General features: G+C 44.0%; 1 protein-coding gene across 9 annotated transcripts in view; it reads right to left on the reverse strand.

Moving 5' to 3' along the window:
* The window catches only part of SPTLC3 (serine palmitoyltransferase long chain base subunit 3), a 292,121-nt gene that overhangs the window by 234,428 nt on the left and 36,857 nt on the right, over positions 1 to 20,836 (reverse strand). For 6 of the 9 annotated variants that reach the window (XM_073339599.1, XM_073339595.1, XM_073339597.1 and 3 more), the window contains one exon: positions 18,934 to 19,116. The exons of 1 other annotated variant lie outside the window; for it this stretch is intronic. The gene's annotated coding sequence lies outside the window, so the exon portion shown is untranslated. Of the gene's footprint in view, positions 1 to 15,982; positions 17,273 to 18,933; positions 19,117 to 20,836 lie in introns of those variants that run through there. 2 more of the 9 variants (XR_012158328.1, XM_073339596.1) reach the window with 2 other exon arrangements.

Consider the following 20,836-nt stretch of genomic DNA (forward strand, 5'->3'; position numbering starts at 1 on the left):
TGTGAGTTATACGTCCCCTCCTGTAACCAATCCACAGAGGAGGCATGTCTGTTTCAGCTAGAGACCCTTTCTCTTTTGCTCAAAGTGCAGAGACTTGTAGTTCTGGAGGTTCCCAATTCAGTCCTTGGAAATGGCCATGATAACGGACCGTGCACCTGGACAAAGCCCCACTGAAGTCAATGTCTTGTGCCTTCGGAACCCTGTGCTTGTGTTTTTACATGCAGTGTTCAGCCCAGGTTTTGAGACTACACCTGACTATGCAAGAGAAAGCAGGGAAGTATGGCTGCAATAATCAAGGGTTCTTCTATCAACTAAGAAGAGCCAAGGAAGACAGATATATCCCTCTAGTCTTTTCTAACATGGGTGCAATTTGTGTGATTAAGGGTAAGAGAAGAACAGCAGAAGGGTTTGGGGTTCTGAAAGATTCTAATGAGACCAAGGATGTTCTGTCCTTACACACACACATGGATGCATATGTGACAGTTGCCATTTTGGCCAGCGCACCAGGGATGGAGCCTCCAGAGCTAAAAAGCATAAGCTACTACAACTTGACCTAAGGCTCTGCAGTTGTGGGGTGGGGGAGGAGAAGCTGTCAGAGTGTTCCCTTGTGAGTCCTTTCAGGTCTTAACCACAGACCACACCCACTCCATGTCCGCTTCCCTTCAACCATATAGTATTGTATTTTATAGTCAGAGTTAGTTGCCAGCTTACCCATTTGCTTCTGGGGAAAGGTACAGCAGCCAGTCCTGCCAAGTTCCGTCTGCTTCAGGCTCCCAACTCTTCTCCAAGCACTGCCTTCCTGTCTATGTAGTCCTAGCTGCTGGGGCTGCTTCTCCTTCATAGAATCATAGAATATCAGGGTTGGAAGGGACCTTAGGAGATCATCTAGTCCAACCCCCTGCTCAAAGCAGGACCAATCCCCAATTTTTGCCCCAGATCCCTAAATGGCCCCCTCAAGGATTGAACTCACAACCCTGGGTTTAGCAGGCCAATGCTCAAACCACTGAGCTATCTCCGCCCCCAAGTTAGCCCCTTGGCTGTAGCTCTGATCAGTTAATTGATACTCTGTCAACTACCTGTCTTCCAATTAGGTCCCAATTAAAATATATGAATGGGCTTTGCCGTGACAGGGTGCCGAGTTAGCTCCTGACTCAGCACACCCTGTTACACACCGCGATGCTGGCAGACCGGGTGCCAGCTCATGCCAAGGCACCAGGCCTCACTGAACACTTACAATTGCATAGCTGGAAACTAGCATTGGTTTACTGCGGGCTAGCATTATCAAAATAAATATTAGATGTTAAGTTGATAAAATGTGGTTTATAAAAAGCTTGTATAATGTAGAATGGTTTGTTCTCAGGCAAATGTCATAATGCAACAGAAAACATTTGCATTGTAAATATCCCTGTAACTAAGTAACTCATCAAATGATGGTCTCTTACAAGAAGGTGTTAAATCGTGTTCCTTAAATGCAAATGAACTTGTGCAAACTGTTGCTGTCAGCTTGGCGTTTTGTGAGAAGAAGCTATAAATATGGACACAAGGAAAAAATGTTCATTTCTGGACTGTTTGGATTCTAACAGGGCAGAATAACCAAACGAGAAGACAGATCCCTGGAGTTACTTTGGGTAGCCCAAAATACTTTTGGGAAATGGGCAAATTACTACATCTTTGTTACCTTTTGAAATTATAGATACTGACTCACCTGTACGTACATTTTACCTGCTTTAACCTCTCAGTAACTCTCATTCCTTTTTCTGAGCCAATAAACCTTTAGTGAGTTTACTAGAGAATTGGCTACCAGCATTGTCTTTGGTGTGAGATTAGGATGCAAATTGACCCGGGTGACTGTTCTTTTGGGACTGGGTGTAACGTGAATGTGTTGTGATCTTTGATGTAAATGGCCATTTATCACATAGTCCATCTTGCCTGGGTGGCGAGATAGACTGGAGTGTATAAGGGAACGGTCTCTGATTCCGTTACTAGACTATTGAAGTACTTTGGGAGTTCACATTTGGTACTGGATTGGAGAAATCTAATGATAGAACATACCGCCAGTTGGGGTGTCTGTCCTGCTTTCTGACAGGTTGCCCTGAGGCTGGCACTCATGGTTGTGAGTACTCCAGACAGTGTGACACACAACTCCTCCCTGCTTCTTCCCAGCTGAGGTCTCCTTTTCCCAATGCTCTATTTCTCTTGAGCTGAGCTCTGTCTTTAACATTCCCTGCTTTTTGTGGGATCTCACCTTTTGGTCTCTTTCTGCCCCCTCAATGGATGTTCTCTACTTTCCAGCCACAGAAAGAACAATCTGTGTGTGGAGGCCACCCCCACAATTTGGTCTCTGCCCATGTATCCTCACACCAAGGTCACTTGGCAAGACCTTCTATTACCAGACTGTCCTCTTTAATCTGTCACTGCTGTACTGGTTCTGTCCTTTGTTTGGCTAAATTCTTTCTCCTGCCAATCTGCTCCTGAAACTATGTGGGGGACATATTTCTAAGCAGCTAACTCCATAACAAGTCTTGTTCACCAGCCCATTTCACCTCCATTTTCTCTTCCTTCTCTACCATCTCTTTCTCTACTCCAGACTTTTTCTCCTCTTGCTGATGTTCTTAGCTTGTATCTTCCTGTCTAGGTTCTTTTTATTTCTTTCTGATTGCCCCCATCTTCAGTCTCTTTTTCCACACTCTATGGTTTTCTGGAGTTTCCTCTTTCCCACCAAGGGGAAGGGTTAACAGTTAATTCCCAACATGACTGGATGGGGAAAAGTCTTCACCATCCCCACTTGCTTCCCTTTAAACATTCTCTCCTGACCTCTAGTAGGATTTTCACTACTCGACAGTGTCTCCTTTTGCATACATTCCAACTTCAATCTCCTCCCAGGTAACATCCAGTGGGGTTCCACAAGGTCTCCCTGGATGAGCGAACACCTCGCAGTCAAGTCTATTAACCCCTTTCTCTTGTTTCTTGCTAACCCTGACTGTAAGATTAGGCACATGTTTTCCCCAGGGTATCCCAGTCCGCTCACAAAATTCTGCCAACCCGCAATCCATATATGGATTGTCTCTCCTTACATGTCCTGACTACCTAGACTAGTAACAAACCACCCCTCTGCTTGCGGAGGAGAAGGACCCCTTAGCCTCTTTTTGTCTTTTTTAAGTCCCTTTTCCTACCTAGGCATCTACAGTCTTCCTCCCCATCTCTTGTCTCCTCAAGGGATGGACTATTCCCCTGAGTAAGTAAGCCTCTAAGAACTCTTCCATGAGTCTCACCACATTGTCCAAAGTTGAGGGTTGATAACAGCACACCCATACACTTTCCACTTCAGGGAGACTTTGCAAGAATTGCTCTAATATAACTGCATCACCCCTTCCTCCAGCCCCTGGTTTTCCAGCCACTCTGTGTGAAATCTCTGGGCTGTATTCCCTTGTCCATTTTGCAGCCCAGAATTTCTGCCAGTATTTCTTGAATGACAGATCCATTCTACCCATGACGCTGCCTTGACTAACATAATCCCTAGTGTATTCTTCGTTTAGGGACATGTGGGCTAGACCTTACAGCTGCCCTCTCAAAAGTTTGTGGAAAGGCCTCAAGGTCATCTATTGGAGCCATTTTACCCAGCCCAATTCCCTAGGCTTTTAATGCCCCCCTTCTCCCTGGTCGCAAGACTCACCAGACTGCAGCATCTGGCATTGTGCCACCATCTACTCCTTAATAAATTCCTGGAGAGCCTTCTGTTGCTCTGCCAGCCACACCATCTTGAACTATTGCTCTGCTTGCTGGGAGCTTCGTGGACTGTTGCTGCTCCTTTTGCTGTTCTATCAGTGATTTCAGGAATTCTTCCATTTCTCCCACACCACCAACCCTCACACCGGCTCCCTCTTTGGCTTCCTGCTCAGAAGAGGGATACTGATCCCAGACATGCCTTCATAATGTCACGGGGTGGTCTCCTGGGAGCCCCTTCAGGCATTAATGACAGACCATAACCATTCCAGGTTTCCTTCTTCACTACTGTATTCCATTTAGGTCCCAGTTAACATAGGCGGGTGGCTATTAGAGTGACAGGGTGCTGAGTTAGCTCCTGACTCACCACACCCTGTTACAGGCTGTAACAACTCCTATCCTTTGCAGATCGACACGGTGGTGGTGGTGGGGGGGCAGGGGGACTGTAACACACATTCACCAGTGGGTTACACATGGATGTATGACAAGTGCCAAACTATCACACTGGGGCTGCCTTTTCCCTCAGCAGGGTAAAATGACTCTCGTTCAAGTCCATGGGAGTTTATTGTGTCCACAGCTGGCCTTTAGGGTGGTACAAAGATGGTGGCTATTCTAGGATCAAGAAACGCGAATGAGAATCTCCACTTTTATTTACAAAAAAGTAATTTTCCAGCCCTTTCCCTTTCAAAGGTAGCCTTGAAAATGTACATTGATGTAAGCCAATGCAAGCCAATCATGAAAGTTGAAAGTCCACCACTAAGATTTTTTTCAGAAGTGGGTGCCTAAAATTAGGCCCCCAATCTATGTTTAACACCTAAATAAATGCCTGATGTTTAGAAGTGCAAAGCACCCAGTGACTCCAGTTTATTCACAGTACCCTCTCAGAAACCTAGGTCTGGCCTTTGGGATCCAGAAAAATCATGTCCATCAGTCTCTTGACTTGGTGAGAAGACCCAAGATCAAATTCACAGCTGTAGATGACAGTTCTGCCCAAACTCCCTCACCGCTGGTTGCCTGTGGCTGAGTCAACCTCTTTGCCAAGCAATCTGTCTGCTAAAAGAATCCACTAGCTATCAACAAAGGTTGCATGGGGTATGTCTGCAGTACCAACCCCCCCCCCCCTTACACCCCAGTGGTAGCAAGTCTCACAGCCCAGGTCAACTGACTTGAGCTTGTGAAGCTCATGCCACCGGGCTAAAAATAGCAGTGTAGACATTCCCAGTAGGGCTGGCACCTAGGCTCTGAAACCCAGGAAGGCGGGAGGGTCTCAGAGCCCAGGCACCAGCCCTACTGGGAATGTCTACACTGCTATTTTTAGCCCTATAGGGCGTGCCCAAGTCAATTGACCTGGGCTCTGAGATTCAGTGCTGTGGCTTTTGGGTTTTCCAGTGTAGACGTTCCCATGGTCTACTAGACCAAGCGGGGGGCTGAGAGCAATGATCTAGTCCCATCTCTGACACCGAAACCCTCTTTGGCCTTTGCCAAGCCACACAGGCTGAAATGTACACGCTTGGATTCTAGAGGTTCAGATTCACGCCCTGATTCAGCACAGTGCTTAGGCACATACATTATTTTGAACATAGTTGGGGGTTGGTCCTGCTTTGAGCAGGGGGTTGGACTAGATGACCTCCTGAGGTCCCCTCGAACCCTGATATTCTATGATTCTATGATATGAGTTGTCTCATTCTCTTCAATTAATTAGTCCAACTGGTCAATAGGCTCATAACCATCTATCCCTTCCACTGATGTACTTATCTATAGCCACCTATAACACACACAAGTCCTCTTTGCAACAGGCTTATAACATCTATTAGTCATTTAACAACCATTTATAAGCTATTTATAAATATAACCTTAATATAAAATGTGACTGTGTTGGGGACACTGGGCATGGCCACTAGGTAACTCGAAGGGATGGAAGACTATGAGTGTCGATGAAGCCCCCTTGCACTAGGCCCAAGTGTCCTTGGCCTCCCCGCCTGGAGGCACTCGCAGCAGTCATGCTGGGGATTTCGCAACAATATGTTGCAAAGTCAGACTGCCTGAAACTAAACAAGACCAAACAGGGCAGATATGGCAGAACAATGCTGAACAAAGCAGCTTTATATCTATAGTTTAATAGATGGTACAGAGAACAAGGGAACTAATGGTAACTGGATTGGCTGGCTATATGGATACGTAAGGCAGCTTGCTATTGGATAAGTATGCTGAAGAAAGGATATATAAAAGCCTGTGTAACTTCCTGCTTTGTGTGCAGGATTTGAGATTCTATTCTCCCTGTACCTTGTTTGCAGCTGCAAATAAACTTTTCTGCTTCTCCATTCCGTTGTGATTATTGGGTGATGCACACTGGGCAACGAACCCCTTGCTGTTGCTTGCCTCTGGCACTGGGTGCCGGCAACAACTGGAATCCCAATCTTTCAGAGAGATTGTTTTTCCTTCTTCCTTTTACTCAGATTATTGCATATCACTGAGCTTGGACGCAAGAACATTTTCATTACAGTTGAAACTACCTGGGAAACACCTCTGTCATTGTGCAAGGGAACTAAAGTACATAGTTTACAATAATGTCCCTAGGAAAAGATCCAGTTACCTTGACTTAAGGCACATTTGAAATCTGGACCTTTTAGGATAGATGTTCCCTCTGAGAGAGAGAGTCTCCCAAGATAGTTGGCGAGGATAAAAAAAGTTCCATTTTTGCTATTTTAGGAGAAAGCAATGAATACTGTACATGTATATGCTTTGGATGTGTGCCTGAGTGACACATAGGAAGGCTGTCTGAAGTCCCAGCAGACAGAGAAATTAAATATGAACAGATGGACTAATTCAGTGCAATCCAAATGTGACGGAAACCTGGCTGACTAGAGATGACAAGGTTTGCCTGAATTCAGCACTGGAGCTATAAAAGGCCAGCCCTTTTTCTTTTTTATTAAACCCATCAAATTAATCTTCAGGAGATGAGCGTTGCAGTGGGTTTTGAAGCACTGACCTTTCATTTCCAGAGGCACAGGGGGTCAAGTTGGAATTCAGGGTAGCAGCTCAATACATTTGCTGGTTTCAGTCCAATTCATGATGGAAATTTGCCCCTTTCCCCCAAAACCACTCTGCAGTTCATTGTTAATCATGTGCATTGACCTTATCTGCTGGAAACGAGTCAGAACTAAAATTCTAATGCTGTTGTAGGTCAGTCCTCAGTGCGGTGCTAGTTGTGACCAGTAACAGGCACAGAGCAAGGGGGTAGGAGTCTTTGTCATAGGAGTTCAAGTCAGTCTTGCATTCACCCAGTCGTAATGTTCGGGGTAATCTCTACATGGCATCCAAGTGGGACTGAATTCAGATCCGACAGATCACAGAACACCCCGGCAAAAGGGGAAAAGGAAGACAGACAAGCCATCCAGCCCCAGGCAGAACAGCCAGAAAGCTGCTCAGAGTTAGCAGCAGAACAGCCAGAGAGGACAGGCCTGAAAACACGGAGAGCCTAGAAAGAACAGCTAAAGTGATTCCAGGTCGCAACAGGGAATGAGGACAGGAATCTGAGGGTCACGAAGGCATTCCAGAACACAGGGAGAGAGCTGAAGGGTCTGTTTGGTGGCCTGGACTGCGCAAAGAGCTACAACAGAGAGTTCAGAAATGTGTGATTTGTGCTCACATGAGAACCAACACACCAGAGCCGCTAATGACATCTGCTCTACCAGAAAGACCACGGGAGAAAGTCAAGACTGGCCTTTTCTGTCTGGATAATCCAACCTACTTTTTTGACTGATTAATTTCTCAACATCCATGGAAGTTGCCAGACTGCTCAACACCATGTCAAGTGTACCTGTGGAGGAGAGAAAACCCCTCTTAGCTTGTTTCAGGATTCCAGAGCAAGTCATCTCTGACAATGGTCCTCAGTTTTCCTCTCCGATCTCTAAGAGGTTGGCAGATACCTATGGTTTCATTCATGTCAGCCCCACAGTCCTCAGAGTAATGGTGAAGCAGAACATGCTGTATAGACAATAAACTTCTTTCTAAATCCTGAGATCCTCATCTCACACTGTTGGCATACTGATCAATACCTCCAGCAAATTAATTCAAACCTGTAGAACTGTTGAAGGGAAGGAAGTTGATGTCTGTGATCCCAACCATCCCTTCCCAGCTAAGATCCTTGTTCACCTGACTTCCTGAGACTAGAGAAAAAAGATCTGTATAAAACCAGTCAGAAGAGGGACTTTGACAGGTGCCATAGAGTCAAATCCTTGGAAGTACTGAATCCACGAAATCCCATTTGGGTAAAAGATTCTGAAGAAAAGGGGAAGCAGCCAATATGGTGCAGTATTTTATCCCTCTGGGGCCCAATGTGCAGCCCAGATAGTCACTGAGGAGAAATTTTCCCACATCACAGTTGCAGAGTGGCTGTGGAATCGCTCCAATGAGTTATTGCAGCCCAGTGATGATATAGCCTTTGAGAGCTCCTACCTATAACTCCTCTTGGGGTGGGGGAGAGGGTCCAGGGAGCTGCACATCTTTTGGCCTCCCTCATCTCAGCAAGCTAGCTAGGACACATGCTTTCTGCCTCTTGCCTCCTTCTCACTGCCCCATATTCAGCCCCATCGTGGGCCATGGAACTACCCCAGTTCTACTGCCAAGAGCCCTTTCACCCATCCCCTATAGAAATGTAGCTGACCAAAAAAAATGGAGGGAAATGAAATATCTCTGCCTGTATTAGAATAATAACTGAGGAAAAATGCACCAAGTGAGATGAATTGGTTAAAATAAATCTCTGACATAGCTTTATAATAGCAGTAGGTGTATTTACTGTAGCCCATCACTTATTCAGATGCAGCCTTGCTTATCTCAACATTCTGTTTTTTTATTGTGTGTAAGAAAATAACTTCTATCCACAACAGGTCCTGGTTATCTTTAATGAAAAATTAGTCCTTCAAAAAGGAAAAACTAGGTCCTCCCTTTGTTGGAGCCTGGCAGTAATTATATTAGCTTATGTTAATTTTGCTTATGTAGCAATGACTATTGTCACAAGATAAATTGGCTTTGCAGTCAAGTTAGTAAATACAATTGTTTAGTTCTACAGGAAGAGGAGAGATACATCTGCCTGCAGGTTGGATGATCTCAGATGTGCTGGGGAGACAGATGTGTTTAATTCCTTAGTTGTGCTACTTCCTAGTGCAATTTCCACAAGAAGCACATCAGCTAAGGTGGATTGCTATTCAGTAAATCTAAGTGAAAGACTATGTATTTCATATTGCTATGCAGGTTGCAGCCCTCAGTGCACCTGTCTAGAGCAGAACACTACAGAACTGGGGGTGGATACTCAAGTCAGTGTGGATGTTACTCATGACTGGCTTTTGTTTGGCGCTGCATAAAGCACTTCACTGAAGCACACAACCGTGGTGTTCATTTAAATACTGACTCTTTCAAGAGGGACAGCTATTACAAGGGACATTCTATGTGTGTTTTGACCCACATAGCTAATGAAACAGGTCAGGACAGATATTTATAGACTAAAGCAGTTTGAGTAGAATAGGACTCTGAATTCAGATGCGTAGTTTGGTTTGTCCATGTTTTTACCATTTATTGTTCACTATTTGTCAACATTCATGTGAAAAATGATATTTGCTGTTCATTATTCACCATTCCTCATTTGCTATTCTTTGGTTTAAAATGTTTCAGGCAGCAGAATCCTTATGCTGGGCCTTAAGGGACTACTCCCACAGCACCAATAATGAAGCCCAAAGAGTCCAGGAGAACAAGTTCACTTACACCCAACAGTATGAAAACTATTAGGCCAACCTAATCAGCAAAGACAATCGCAGAATGGAATCTAGAATTATCTGTGAACAAGAGACGTGGGTAAATCTGATGGATAGTTTATTCCGAATGAATAACTGGACCAGGTCTATTATGAACTGGATGGACATAAGTCAGAGGAGGAACAGAAACAATGTAAGATGGAAAAGATCACAGGTCCACCAAGGCCCTGCCTTCCCAACAGGAACTGCCCTTACTACTTGTTAGCTCTCTCCTGTGAGGATAAGATATTTTATTAGAATAATTCATTTCTGCTAGCACCTGCAAAAGGTGCTAGGCACTGTACAAATATAAAAGATGACATGGTGCCGATTCCCAGCCCCAAAGAGCTTACTATCTAAAAATACTCTTAAGGGCCTGATCCAAAGCTCACTAGAGTCAATGGGAGTGTTTTTCCATTGACTTCACTAGGCTTTGGATCAAGCCCTAAATATTTATCTATTTCAGATTTCACTTTGTTGAGATTCAGTTCCGCATCCCAGAGGGAGGGCTACTCCATATACTAAAAAATGTATTTGAGCATAACCCCCGAGCATGCTCAAATAAATAAATTTGTTAGTCTCTAAGGTGCCACAAGTCCTCCTTTTCTTTTTGGGGATACAGACTAACACGGCTGCTACTCTGAAACCTGTCCATATACTAATAAACCCTTGAGCTACAAAAGAAATGTATCTCTCCCCTCCCCCCATCTCAGATTGTTCTCTTCAGTGGTATCAGATACTGTAGAGAGATTGGCTTCCCTTTGTCTCCCCTATAATATTTATATATCGGCATCAGCTCAGCTTTCCTTAGTGCTGGGCCTTTCTTTGTAGAACTATCCTTCCACTCCACAAGTTAGTGTTCTCCCTCTCTTTGTGTCTTCAGCAAAATCAACCTCGAATAGGAGTGGTGCTCCTTTTGGGATGTATAACTGATGACTTACTGCTTCCTCTAGTGGTGGCTAACACTGTGTGACAGTGGAAGGCACACTACTTCACATGTATTTAATATCTCACTCAAATATAGGCTCCCATTCTGCGTGAAGGGAATGTTCGAAAATGTAATTTCTTGCCATTTTTAAACAAGGATTTTATCCCGGGTGCTCTTTTATAAACTATTCGTCCTACCCTAGAATTCAATGGGTCATAAGCAGAAGCCAGAATTGTTCCACTTGAAAAGCTGCTGAGAAAAGACCGTTTGAGCCAATGTAAAAAGAGCTATGTGGTAAACCTGTCACTGCACGAGGGAAGTAGTGCTTAAGAGAGATTTTTTTCCAACACAATTGTCTTTTTGAACTTTTATTGAGGATTACGATTGCAAGAGTTCTTCAGCGACACACAATAGAAGACATTTTTCTAGGATTTTAATGTATATTCATAGTTAGCTAAGAGCCAGAGCCCTGATCATTAATTCTTATTTCCAACACTTACGGAATGGAACTTCAGTGCATCCCCCTTTAGGTGAACCTTATTAGAGGGTAAAATTTATCTCGGTGGGGACTTGTAGCATAATCACACTGGCATTCGATGTGGTCATAAAGATGCATCTGACTGCCTTTGCCTTCTTACCTTGCAGTAGCGCATAGTCCTGCAATTCCCCATTCCTGCCTCACAACCCAATATGGGTTTGAAATTACCATAAATAGTGTGTTATGCTGATGGATTTTGGCTGTTACTTGTGCTCTTGAGGGGGATTGCTTTACTCAGCTTGGTTATGAAAAATGAACTGGATTCGAGGGAGGGAGAGAGGACCGAACATGCAGCCTGTTGCCAATCAGCATTGGGCATTAAAAACCTGCACCCGGAATGCTTCCCTGCTCGTGAGCTGTTGTCCATTAGCAGTTTTTTCCAGAAAGCATGCACTGACCGATGACGCTCCACTGAGTAATTTACCGTTGGAAACTAGTGACTGTCTAGCAGCTGCTTGCCTCCATTTTTGATAGTCTCCTCCACTGTAGTGGTGTTTGTTTATCAGAGAAGAATCAGCTGTGGAAGAGCCCATTGCATAGGGCAAGTTGACACCCGGCGCTGTGCCACAAGGGTCATTACTGATTAGTGCCAGGTAGATGGCTCGGCAGAAAACTGAGCCGGCTCCAACTGGAGTTCAAGTCCGCTGAACCCTGCGGCTGTGTGTTCAGTTCTGCCAGCAATAGGTCAGATCCTCACATCCAGCAAGTTATGCTCAAAGCTCAGCCCAGGTGGTGGTGGTGAGGCAAAGACACCTTTATGCTTGCCCTAATCCTGGAGCAGCTGGAAGCTATTACTGGCCATTTAACTTAGGTTAGAGGTGCCACAGGTCTGTTGTGATCTATGCTGGCTCATCGTGGCCTCGTAAGAACAGTTACGTTGTCGGTGATTGCTGGGGTGCAGTACACTCTGGTTTCCACCCATTATGTGCCCTGGAAAGTCAGTTGTGGGGAGTGGATGGTATAGAACCAGCTATAACTATGCCGGTTCTATCCCCATACTGGGGGAACCCTCAACTGCCCTATTAAGGCAGCTTTCTAGCTGGATCCCTGGTGCCTTAGACGAGGATTAAAGGGACCAGAGAGAGGAATGAGGTTCTGGCCCATATTACTATGAAGATGCCTGAGAAAATGAGGCTTGGGCTAGTGGCTTACACACTGGGAACAAGATCAAGGTAGATGGGGAACAAGCTGCATGCTAGTCCTGCGTCTGTCTTTGGCTCTCTCTATGGTGCCAAGCGAGTCATTTAGGCTAAAGCTTTCAAAATTGGAATGGCTAAAGTGAGGCACCTGAAGTGGCCTGATGTTCAGAGCTCCCAGTGGCTTTACGTAATGAAACATATTTGCAGTGGGATGCCAAGGTGGTTCCAAGGTCATGCAGCTTTCTCCACGCCCACGCCTCCCCTTCTCTGCCCTGGGCGCCCTTGGGGTAGCTTGTTGCCACTCCTGGCTCAGAGTGGGAACCATTGATTTACCCTCTCTGCTGTTTTTACCCCAGAGTTCATCCTCTCAAGTCGACATCCCCATTTTTTCATAGGGGGAAGGCCCTTAGGGGATCAGAACTGCTGTATACATGCTTGTCTCTGAGTTTGTATCTTGATGCAATGACAGTTGCATTACCCGTTGAAGCACATGTTGATGGCATCGCATCATACTGCTGACCCCAAAGAGCCCATTCATTACTTCAATACCCTAATCCCAAAGAAGACCATTTAGGTGTCTGGGTTCAGATTTGCTGAACTTGTTTTGGTAACACCCAACAATCTTTGGCTTTTCCCACTGTTCCTCTCTAGGTAAAAGATGAATGTTCCTGGCAAATTCCATGCATGAGCAACTAAATGAGGACATTATTATGGACATCAGGCTAAGAAAAGGTATAAGGAAATCTGGGGCTGACTACAGTAAATGCTGCTTTAGCCCATACCTGAGGCCAAATCCCACCCTGGCCAGCTCAGTTGAGATAGAACATGCAAAGACCCACTTGTGCTTTTTGGTTCAGGAATCCTGTTTGCCAAGATGGAAGCCTGGAGGGCATCTACTGGGACAAACTTTGGGGTACTCTCTTGAGCACTAGGGAGAGATTTTGCCCTAGTGTTACATGGAGAAAGGACACTTTACACTTATTTGTACTTCAGTGGTGGCTAGTGTCCCCTCCTGAGATCAGAGGCTCATTCTGCCAAGTGATTTACATACACATCCTACAGCATTTACTATCTAGACAAGACTGTCAAAGGGTGGGAGAAAGAGAGTATTATTTTCCCCATTCTACAGCTGGGGAAACTGAGGCACAGAGGCTTCAGTTCAGGAAGGGACTGAACCCTTAGATAACTTTGAGCATGAGAGTAGGCTCTTTGACTTCCCATGCTTAAGGCTAAGATTTTTGTCATGGGTATTTTTAGTAAAAGTCACAGACAGGACACGGGCAATAAACAATAAAATCACGGTCATATACACACAGTAATGCAGTTTTCACTACATCAGTACAGAAGCTTTTAAATTACCTATTAAACCTTATATAATTTTGACTGCTGACAAGATTAATTGTTAGAGTGGAAAATGGTCATTTAGGAACACTTAAAGCCTTCCACGATTCTGAAATAGCATGTTGTACATCGCCAGGTTGTCATCTTTGATTGAGCATCTGCCATCTCGCAAGATATTTCTTTGTGAGACGAAAATGGTCTCTCACAATCCGCACAGTTAATGGGCACCAATCAGCACCTCAGGGCTATTACAGCCAGGCTTGGAAAGCGATCTTTTAAGTTGTACCAAAATTCCACAAGGTCAAGGCACTTCATTTTAGAAACTGCACCGCCATCACTCCAAAACTCAGCTTTTGCCAACTCATTGTCTTTAAACATGGGAATAGACTCAAATACATTTAGTGATGGAAGGTCAAGAAGTTTGGTCTGTTTGGGATCAAACACTCAGCAGACAAAAAAAACAAACTGGCAGCAGGTTGACTCATAGACATTAAGGTCAGAAGGGACCATCATGATCATCTAGTCTGATCTCCTGCACAATGCAGGCCACAGAATCTCACCTACCCACTCCTGCGATAAACCTCTCACCTATGTCTGAGCTATTGAAGTCCTCAGATCATGGTTTAAAGACTTCAAGGTGCAGAGAATCCTCCAGCAAGTGACCCATGCCCCACACTGCAGGGGAAGGCGAACCCCCCCCCCAGTGCCTCTTCCAATCTTCCCTGGAGGAAAATTTCTTCCCGACCCCAAATATGGCGATTAGCTGAACCCTGAGCATGTGGGCAAGATTCACCAGCCAGATATCGTTCAGAACCAGTCATGTAGGCTTTGATTTTCAGCGCTGTTTTTGTGAAGGGCTCTCTTAGCTATCAGGTTGTCAGTCATGCCACTGAAGGACTTTGCCCCACTGGCAAGATCAGCCAAATCATTTGCCACCTTATGCAATCTGATTTCTGGTTTCCATAAGCAAGGAGAGTTGCCGTTATTCTCTGTCCAAACGCTTCGATGGACGCAATATGTGCTTTAATTTCCATTGAGTTAATTAAAGTGACCACATCTTCAGCAGATGAACTGCAGCTTTGCTCCTTCTCCTCTTTAAAAAAAAATTCCACGTAATTCTGCACGTGGCAGGTCTGAAAAGGGACAGCTTCAAACCAGCTGTTCTACCGTGTAATTACTGGGGAAGGTGGAATTTCAGGCATTTTCCCTTTTTCCTGCAACGATTGATGGACCCGTGCTTTGCGAACAGGGCAGGCAGTGAATGCACGTTTTACAGCAATGCCGAGTTCTTTTACTTTTCCAAATGGTTTTTCTCCAGGTATCACCCACTAAGCTGAGAAGAATTGCAGTGCGTGTTACATGCACCAGATTCAGAAAAAGTGCTTTGAGGCTACGTTCCCAGGTTTTGTTTGGATATGTAGCATTGTCAGTGACAAAAGAAGTGACTTTATCAAAAGCAATTCCGTATTTCTGAACTGACTGCCCAAGCCCCACCATCCCAGGCTGACGTTGTGGAGCTCACAAAAAATCACAGAATCCATCACCTCCATGGCCAACTCTTAGCCTTACCCATGCTTAAAGTTAGGCATGTGCTAAAGTACCTTCCTGAATCAGGGCCAGAAAGATTAAGTGACTTGGCTGAGGTCACACAGAAAGCCTGTGGCATAGCCAGAAACCAGATCTTCTGAATCAAAGTCCAGTGCCATAAACAGAAGACCTTCTCCCCTTCCTCTTTGTCATCTAGCCCTTGGTGCTTATCTGATTTAACACAATTCACTCTAAGTACTGTATCGAAAAGGGAACGTTACAATGGTGGTGAAGGGGGTCAGAGGCTGGGAGGGAGAGGAATTAGGGTTGACATTTTATGTCTTTTAAAAGTCTGACCTTTTGGAAATATCACTGTGTACTTTTTAAATATTAATAAAGGCACTAGCTGTTAGAAGGCGGAGTGGCTGTTGTCGGGGGGGTGACCTTTCATTGAAGTAAAAGAAAATTGACAGTTTTATTAGCTGTAGAGCACTGCAAATGAAAATTAATAAATAAATAAATAAATAAATAAAAGCTGCCACTGTAATTTAGCTAAACTAGCTCCATTCTGTAAATGAATCTGAATATAAGGTTAAGTTGCAATGTTGCTGCAGGCTCAGTTCATACCTCAGCCCAGATTCAATTCCTGGCTAGCCTCAGGTTTGGGAAGATACAGTATTTCTATGTTCGACATTCTTTACAACAAAGGCTTTGTTTGCCAGAGGTTAGAGCAGGGAAAAAGGTACCCTAGCTGTTATGCTAGTGCTATCAGTGAGTCATTGGTAAGTCACGTCTCCTATTTGTGCCACAGTTTCCTCATTTGTACAACGGATATAACAGAGTTAAAAATTGTATTCGAGCTAATGTTAAAATTAATTAATACCTAAGTTAAGAAAAGAGTGTCTGTACATCTGGGTACAGTGCTTAAATTTTCCAAAAGTACAAAGATTGGTTTAAAAGTAATACAATACACACAGTACGTAATCAGCAACCCAAATAAGATTAATAAATTTAATGATACAATTTAGATATTAGTATCCTAAATATTCGGGTACATCACTCATGGAAAAGTTATACAGAGAGTTGGTTGTGGAAAGCAAATATAGCAATGAGTGCAGATTGTCCCTTAGTAATTGAGCATTTAGGATAGGTTGTCCCTTAGTAGATATTATTCATCAGAGAAGTATTTCAGTTACTTTCCAATTTTGCTTCTCATTGGCACTCCAGCTTATCTCTCCTGGTATTGCCGATGTCCAGCAATGTGTTCTAGGTAGATATCCCTCGACCACCTGATGATGTCCGACACCATGAGTTGCCACATCAGCCAAGTGTAGCGCTGACCAATTCCACATTTTTGCAATACTTGCTCGTTACTGGGGTGCCATGTGCCCAGGGATCTGATGATCAGTGCATGAGTTTGAACCTGGTAACCCCTAGCTCTCAAGGTGTCAGCCAGAGGGGAGGTATTTCTCCGGCTTTCGAGATGGGGAGTCACAGAAGGCCGGGGTCCTGTTTTCAAAGGGAACTGTGATGTCCATCATGATGATCCTCTGGTTGGTGGTGATGACATCCAGTCGCAGTTGGCTGTCCATTCCGGGGATGGCGGAGTTCATGGCCATCTTCCCTATGAGTGGCGGGATGGCTCAGAGTAGGGGATTCTAGATGGTGTTGTGGTGCAGCTGCCAGGCTGTAGAATGGGACTTGCAATTACACAAGACATGGGGTAGCGTCTCGTTGGCATAGCCGCACTTCCTGCATTGCTTGTCCCAATTCCCAAGGCGGACGGCTCTGTTCAGCGGGACACAGTTGAGCCAGGCCCTGTGGATGAACCTCAAGTCAGCAAATCAGGTGAAGTTCTCCATGTAGCATCCTTCTGTTGAAGAGCAGATGAGATGACGTTTATCCTGGCTGTGATGTCCCAAAGGTCATCCTCGAGGTGCAAGATCTCCCTGCAGCAGCATCTCCACGGGGTTTTTTTTTTCAAGGAAAAGTCACTTTTCCCATCAGTGCTGCTCATCTACAACATCCTGGAAGCGCTGAGGGTCTTCTTAGAGGCTGTTTCCCGATGGGTGTTCCATGGAGCAGCAGTAGTCAAAGCAGCGGTTGAAGAATTCTGTGGAATTGCTCAATCTGTTGCCGTCTTGTAGGTCTGTCCTGGAGTCTCCAAAACAGCATGAAGATCTTCTTTTGAAACAGCAGTAATAGATTTCATCTTCAAACAGTAGTCTTCTTCAGGATAGCAAGTCGAGGCTTCCAGTAGGTGCAGTGTTCTGCCTCAGTAATTAAACTGGTAAGAACAGATTTACAATTTTTGTTGAAGCTAATGTTAAAATTATATAATACACAGGTTAAGGAACGAGTGTCTGTACATCTGGGTATAGTACTTAGGCTATTCACAAATACAAAGTTTGGCTTAAAAGTCATAAGATACATATAGTACATAATCTCAAATTACCAAATTTAGGTGAATAAATTTAACAATAGGTTTCAGAGTAGCAGCCGTGTTAGTCTGTATTCGCAAAAAGAAAAGGAGTACTTGTGGCACCTTACAGACTAACCAATTTATTTGAGCATAAGCTTCCGATGCATCCGATGAAGTGAGCTGTAGCTCATGAAAGCTCATGCTCAAATAAATTGGTTAGTCTCTAAGCTGCCACAAGTACTCCTTATATTTGTGTGTGTGTGTTGAGAGCTACATGTCACAGGCTGAGGCAAAAATATTAACCTCAATGATACTAGTTGAAGGAGATGGTTCAGTATGTCTAATGTCATCCTCGGAGAACCTTAGTCCTGCCAAAACACAGTAGAGTCTTATTCTCCTCTGACTTCAGTTTTACACCAGTGTAACTCCAGTGATTTCAGTGGAGGTACTACTAATTTACACTGGCGTAAAGGAGAGGAGGAGCAGACCTTTTATACTTTTGAAATCTGTGCTTCCTATTTTCTCTGCTGCTCCGCCCCCTTCTCTGCAGGTCCTACTGATTCCATGCTCGCTGCTGCTGTTCAGAGCAAAATCGGCACTTCCAGTCAAGTCATTTATACGTCATCCTCTTGTGTCTTGAAAAGATTTAACTCTCATAATCCTGGATGCTAGCAGCTGAATTCCTGCCCTCCTGTGCACCTTTTTTCCTCTTTTGCTCCTTCTCAACAACCTTAACCCTCCTCTCTCCTTTTTTTTTTATATGTTTCTCTCGTACTCTTCAACTTTCTCTTGGGTCCTCTCCTCTTTATCTATGAACTTCTCATCACATCATCTACATTGCAATCAATGGATAGGGCACTGGATTGGGACACACAAGAAGTGGGTTCTGGTTTCTGGCTCTGCTATTGACCTTCTCTCTGACCTTTGGCAAATGACTTCTTATCTCTGTGCCTCTATTTCCCCTCCTAGTCTTTGTCATCTATTTTGATTGTAAGCTCTTCAGGGCAGAGAATCTCTCTCTTATTAAGCATCAGAGGGGTAGCTGTGTTAGTCTAGATCTGTAAAAGTGGCAAAGAGTCCTGTGGCACCTCATAGACTAACAGATGTATTGGAGCATGAGCTTTCGTGGGTGAATACCCACTTCATCCAACGAAGTGGGTATTCACCCACGAAAGCTCATGCTCCAATATGTCTGTTAGTCTATAAGGTGCTGTAAGGGACTGCGGAAGACTCTGTGACGGCCTAGCTAGGGAAGAACACTTTCTCGTGCAGACGGTTACTATCGGTCAGTGTCGGACATGAGGAACTGGTCGAAACCAGTCCTCAACTGGCCCTCGTGTGGCCCCTTGCCAGTAAAGGAGCACAACCCCTTAGTAATTATACATGAGCTGATAATGTTAAGTGTATATTAATGCCTGCTTTCCTCCCCTTCGTTGGACGCCGTCCCACGCATTGCTCCGGAGCGCTGGGCTCTCCGCCTCTGTGACAGCAATGCTTGGAGTCCCCGTTGCGGGTGTGTCACTTACCTTCAATAAAGCCAACAATTCGCCGCTTTGCTGCGTTTGAGCCTCGCTTTTTCGGAGCACCCCTGGCAGGCCTCCCGGGCCTAGAACAGAACAGGTGCCACAGGACTCTTTCTCTCTCACTAGGCATTTGTACAAAGCCTCGCACAACGGAAGCCATATCTCAACTGGAGTCTTTAGGTGCTACTGAAATACAAATTAAAGTAATTATTGGTTAAAGCTGTCTGCATTCCTCTGGTGTCTGAAGATACTGTATCCTGCTTTCTCTCATTGTGTGTCCCATAATTGGGCAGGTGGAGTTAAAGAGAAGCATAAACAAGAAAGGGCATTTGAAGAAACTTTTAGTCCTTCCATCAGGCTTTCAGGGTGACTGAAATAACTAGAAGATCCTATGATATCTTAGCCAAAAATAAGTGACTGATATGTGCCTAACAGATCTATGTTTTGATATTAACCACACTGGCATGCAGTTTTTTTTTTTTTTTAATGTTCAAAGTCTATTTGATTAAATCTCAGAGCAGAAAGACAACTGGCACTTCAAGACAACGAACTGCAACTAAATCACACTGTTTGATTTAAGTTTTCAAAATGTTAATAATAAAATAATTACTTGATTTTCAGTTCCTGATGTTTCCTGTGGAATAATTTTCATAGACTGCTTTAGCTCATGAAAGCACATGGGCCCAGATCCTCAGAAGTATTGAGGCTTTGAATGGAAACTTCTATTGATTTCACATGCTAGTTCACATAAGACATCAATTTGAATCAAGCACAAGGGAAAAATCTGGGCACAAGAATATGAATACATAAGAGAGGGAGCAGAGTGTAGAGTGAAACCGTTTTAGGGAGACATTTAAATCCTCATTGGGGAAAGAATCTAGATGCACTTCAGTATTTTGTGTATAGCCACAAACTCCAGACATGAAGAAAAAGGCATGGGAATTAAAAAGGAATATAGAAAACTAAGGCAACATCTCAAAAAGAACACACCAGCTCTCTTGCTGTTTGGCTCTCTCTGTTTTTTAGGGGTTCACAATTTTCCTGCTATTTATGTACAGGCGTGATTACCTGCCCTTTCCTAGTTACTATAAGCAGCCAGTCCACATCGAAGTCCAGTAAAAAGAATAACTTAAAATACAATATAAATCCAGATTTATAAGTATTTATTAATGACTTAAAACCACTATCTGAAAGGACGGATAAATCAATAGCAATGGATATAAAGGTATTGATAACTGATAATCCATACATTTAAAATATGGAAAAAATAGCTTACATTTAGTAATAGTGAGATACATGGAATGGAGCTCCAAGATCTCTACTTGACACTGAACATAGTCATCATATCTGCAGTGGTATATACAACGAGTCTACAAATATTTTCCTTAAAATTTTTACCTCTCTCAATTCCTAAGATTTTTAAAAGATCATCATTTCCTTCTCTCCATTTGCCACAAGCCCCAACAATGAGACCAAAGAAGTGGACGTTTGTACCTCCCATTAGTTTCTTAATATCTTCCTCCAATTCGAGGTAATAGGTGACTTTCTCTTTGTGGACTTTCTCCAGACTATCGGCATTATCCTCCCAGCAAATTGTGACATCTACCACCACCGCAATATGTCCTTTTAAAAAAACAATATCTGGCTTTCTCAAATTTCCTTCTTTAGTTCTTAGGTGAGGTTCTACAATTGATTTCCACCCCAATTTACACACTTTATCTACTACTGTGAAAACTACCCTATTATGTCTTCTTATCCTAGCCTCTTTAGTTTTAAAACATTGTCCCGGTATGTGTGGTATTGTCTCTAACCTTACCACACCATCTACAGGAGGCCTTTAATCCTTCTCTACCTCTTTCCAACGTTTGTCTTGTAGGGTAAACATTGGCCCTAAGTTGTAATATGT

This window comes from Lepidochelys kempii, chromosome 3 (genome assembly GCF_965140265.1).
Source record: "Lepidochelys kempii isolate rLepKem1 chromosome 3, rLepKem1.hap2, whole genome shotgun sequence".
Taxonomy (NCBI): Eukaryota; Metazoa; Chordata; order Testudines; family Cheloniidae; genus Lepidochelys; species Lepidochelys kempii.